Source organism: Octodon degus, unplaced genomic scaffold (assembly GCF_000260255.1).
Source record: "Octodon degus isolate 3935 unplaced genomic scaffold, OctDeg1.0 scaffold00006, whole genome shotgun sequence".
NCBI classification, from domain to species: Eukaryota; Metazoa; Chordata; class Mammalia; order Rodentia; family Octodontidae; genus Octodon; species Octodon degus.
Window position 1 is genome coordinate 17,661,498 of NW_004524582.1, and position 4,892 is coordinate 17,666,389.

The following is a 4,892-nucleotide window of genomic DNA, read 5'->3' on the forward strand; positions in this document are numbered from 1 at the left end:
AATATTTTGTAATTTAGAATTTACTATTTTGCTATTTAGAGATAATAATTAGGTACCTTTTCAAACCTGCAAATTTTTAAATGCTGTACTTTTATTTATCTACCTTCAATTCCACTTATTTTCTGAACTTATTTTTCTTATCATAAATTTTCAGTAATCAAAAAATAGAAATCAATGTAGAATGCTGTTATCTGCTTTTCTGATCTCCTGGTATACACTTACAGGTCAACAAGAAAATAGTTTGTCTGTGGCTCAATGTATCCTCTTCCTGAAATTCATATGTTGAATTTTTCATGGGATCAGGGTGTTCAGCTCATGCTGCCTTGGAGCCTGGCCTCCTCTTCCTCCCCTACCTCTGCCTCGGCCTCCAACGCCTCCTCCTCCTGAGCTGATAATGAGATAATAATCTTATCCATTGGATTTTTTGACCAAAGCAGCTTGGATCAGAAAGTGAATAAAGACAAAGAGTAGTCAAAGGAGGAAATGAGTGATAAAATGTATTTATGATACCCAACAGCAATGACTGTGATGCACTTAACAAAGTTTCTCAGAAGTAAAATAGACATACCTAATACTTTCCAGATCAATGTTATGAAGAGCTACCTTTAAAGGATTACTACTCACTAACGGACATTGCCGATATTTATACCTGGAGAAGAAATGGTATACTTCCTTTGAAATACAGAGTCTGGCCTACTTGTAAGAGAATGAAGATCAGTCACCAGAGAGATGGACTGAGAAATGCTGGAGAGCTGGAAAATGGTTCTGGGAGTGAAAAGGCCAACAGTCCAGCAGGAGGTATCCTCTCCACCTCTTCATGTTTGACTAGCTCCAGTACTCCAGTTCAGTCTCCTCATCCACAGTTTCCTCACATCTCCAGGACCATGAATGGAACCAGCAACAGCCCCAGCGGTAACCACCAATCTTCCTTTGCCAATAGACCTCGAAAATCTTCAGTAGAGGGGTCATCAGCAGCATCATTTGATTGATTCCTGAGACTATTAAGGAAAAAGTTTTAAACTTCTGATTTGTATAGATGCCTTTATGCCATTACAGCTTCATAGATGCTAATACATGTGACTATTATCCTGTTTGTTTTCTTTTGTAGTGACATTAAATATGGCTGTAGGATGGACCAAATGTGATATTGATATGGACATGAATTGAAAAGAAAGACTGTTCCTATAAAGAATTGGATTATGTGAAGGCAGGCAGGACTTTTTACTGTTAAAAAAGATGTGAAATGGTGTCTGTAACTATTGTTTGGATTTGGAAATACTCTGCAGTGGATTAGAAGCATTGGGCCATAGTTTGTTGCATACATATTTATGAGTGTTACCTCTTCCTCTTGAATTTTTCCCCTAACCAGTATATAGTGGCCTTCTTTATTTTGCTTGATCATTCTTGGTTTGAAGTTGAGACTGTCTGAGAATAGGATTGTTACAATTGATTTTTTCTGAGGTGCTGGGGCATGTAGTATTGTGTTCCATCCTTTGGCTTTCAGCCAAAGGTCACATTGTTCTCACATTGTCTTTCTGAGTTAAACGTGTTTCTTGTATACAGCATATTGTGGGATCATGTTTCCTAATCCACTGTGCTAGTCTATTTCTCTTAATTGGTGAATTGAGTCCATTTACATTGATAGTTATAATTGAGATGTATTGACTTACAGTTGACATGTTATTTACCTGTTGTCATTTACTCCTTTTTCTCCTGTGTTTAATTGCTTGCCCTATTTGGTTAGTTGCTTCTAATCTCATTCGTGGAGTTCTGATCATTTTGGTCCCTCTCTAGAACATCTTTCAGTAGCCTGTGTAGGGTTGGCTTTGTCATCATGAAATTCTTTAGTTGTTCTTTGTCATGGAAGTATTTCACTTCTCCATTGAACTTGAAAGAGAGTTTTGCAGAGTATAGTAGTCTGGGCTGGAATTTGTTTTCATAGAGGACCTGAAGTACTCTGCTCCATGCTCTTCTTGCCTTCAGGGTTTGTGAAGAGAAGTCAGTCGTAATTCTGATGGGTTTTCCTTTGAATGTGACCTGTTTATTTTCTCTAGCAGCTTTTGGTATATTATTCTTGTGCTGAATTTCTGGGATCTTGGTGTGTTTTTAATTGCATTGAGGTTGCTTGGCGTTCTGTATGCTTTGGTTACCTGAATGTCAGATTGTTTCCTCATATTTGGGAAGTTTTCTGCTATTACTTCTGGCCATATTTTTTAAATGTCATTTGTATTGACTCCTTCTTTCTCATTGATACCTATAGTCTCACATTGTTCATCTTTGCTTCATCTTGCAGGTGATGGATTATTCTTACCTGCATCCTCGTATTTTTTAAGAGATCCTTTCTTACCTTTACACTAGCTGCACCAACATCTTCAAGATCTGAAACACTGTCTCCGCTTTCACTTAAATGGTTTTGCAAGCTCGTGATTGAGATTTTAATTTCCTCTATATCTCTTTGACTCTGCTTCATTCGATCTGTTTCTTTCCTGAATTGCTCATTCAAGGAATCCGTCATTTTTCTAATCTCTATTTTTTTTATCAATGTCTTCTTTAGAAGTAGTTATAAATTCTTTTACTGCAGTGTTTTTTTTTTTTTTTTTTTTTCAGATTGGGTGACCTGCCTATTTTTCTGTAGTTGATTATTTACTTCAGATGCTATGAGTTCTGAGAATTCTTTTTTTTTCAGAAAATAATTCCACTCTGAGTTCCTCTATGACTTTCTGTTGTTGTGTATTTACTATCGACAGTATTAATTCATACATTTGAGATGAGCTACTGTCCTCTGCACTTGTTCTGGGTGGACATTGGATATCCTCCATATGTTTCTGCATTTGATTCTTTACTGCAGATGTTATTAATTCAGGGATTTCTTTTTTCATTTCCAATCTGAGTTCCTCTATACCTTTCTGCAGCTGTTTCTTTATTTCAGAAGCCATTGATTCATTGATTTCAACTGTGTGTTTCCCAATTTGTTCTGTGTTAGTGTCCTCTGCACTTGTTATGGGTGGGCTTGGGTTCTGAGATTGCATTTTGCTCTTTCTCATTGGCATTTTGTGTAGCACTGTCTTCTGACCTTTGTTGTATATCTTTGGTGCAGTTATAACCTTAGCAAGTACTGAAGTTCAGGTGCAGATCTACAAATTTTGGATTTATCCAGCTGTGCCTAGCTTGGGTCTGGCTGCTGTGCTCAGCTCCTTCTTTCTGCTGCCTTTGGAGGTGAACCTGTTGTGTCTCTCTGACAAGATGTTCTGCTCCTGGACTAGCTGGGTGGTTCTGTCCTCTATACTCTGCTGGGATTGCAGCTGCAAGGTTATACCCCAGGCCTGTATGCCAGGCCTGAGCTGAGTCTGGAGGGAACAAGGTATAGTAGGGGGGAGAGGCAGCTCTCCCACACACTCACCAGGCCTGGACTAGGACTGGATCAGGGTGTTCCTGGAATGTGGCAGAAGTTCCTACTCTGTGGGTGGTATGTGGGGAGGGTACTAAGGAGTGGTTGGGGGTGTGCCAAGGGGGTGGAAGAGGTTCCCACCCACGCTGCACCTGGGCTGGGACCAGTAGTTCTCGCTGGTGCAGGGTAGCCAGAAGCTCTTCCACACACTCAAAGGGCCTGAGCTAGGACTGTTCTGGGGGTTCCTGGAATGTAGTGGAAATTCCTACTCAGTGGGCTGGGTGGGGGAGGTGCTGCAGAATGGTGGGGGGCGTCCCAAGGGGGTAGAAGAGGGTCTCACCCACACTGTGCCTGGGCTGGGACTAGTAAGTCCTGTTGGTGCAGGGTAGTTGGAAGCTCTCCCACACACTCAAGGGGTCTGGGCTAGGACTGGGTCTGGGCCATAGTTTGTTAATCTCAACTAAGGCATACATTTCATTCTTCTTAATTGTTCTTGTTATCATGCTGTTTTGCGAACCTGTAGAATATACGTGCTTTTTATTTTGAAATTCAAAAGATGGAAAGAATAAGCATAGAATAATGCATTCTATGTAGCCATATCACTGTGAATGACAATTTCTTGCATATTTAGCCATTTTGATTCCTGTTTTATTTGTTTGTTGCTTTGCAAAACCAATCAAAGTAAAGTAAACTTCAGTTTTACAATCTGTTTGCCTAAAAGTGGGTACTACCATTTATTTTACTGACTTGTTTAAATGATTAGCTTTTGTAAGAATCTGATGGCATTATGCCCATTGTACAAGGCCATATTGGTGTATGACATCAAGAAAATAAGTGTCTTTCATGAGTTCAGAAGGGGTTGTTAAAATTCCCCAACTGGTTTGACCTTTGCAGATACCCATGCAGATACCTAAATTGAGGGTGACTTACCAGCACAGAATATTTTTCTTTTTTCTCTATTTTAGGGAAGGGTCTACAGGGTGTTCAGAGTCTCACTACTAGATTGGACTCATAGTGATTCTCCTGTTTATAGCCTGCCAAGTGCTGCGATTACAGGCACACACCACCACTCTTAGTCTCCACCTTCTCAGCGGGCCCAGGGGTCAGGGCAGGCATGGCAGACCTGGGGATCGAACTCTGGGCCCTTACACCTGCTTGCAGGCACTTCAATCTACTGGGCTATTTGGACAATCCACAGAATATTTTTTAATATTGATAGTCTAATTTTAAATTCTGCTCTATTGGAAGCAATTGGCAGATTTTTTTCCAGTAACACATGTTAACTTTTAAAATTAATTATTGCAGAAGACAAAAACTTTATAATATGGAAATGTCATAATTTTTCATTGGAATAGTTGAATTAATATGTTTTTAACTGCCTATTTCTCACTGGAATTCTAAATTTTTTAAGTGAATCATCTAATTGCTGAAAGGCATTTTGTCTGGAGTTATTTTAACATATGGAATAATAATTTCACATTTAAGAGTTGCTTTAACAGTTAAT

General features: G+C 39.4%; 1 pseudogene; it reads left to right on the forward strand.

Annotated features, from left to right (window-relative positions):
- The window catches only part of LOC101592986, a 10,370-nt pseudogene extending 9,381 nt beyond the window's left edge, over nucleotides 1–989 (forward strand).
- Nucleotides 990–4,892: the final 3,903 nt, after the last annotated feature.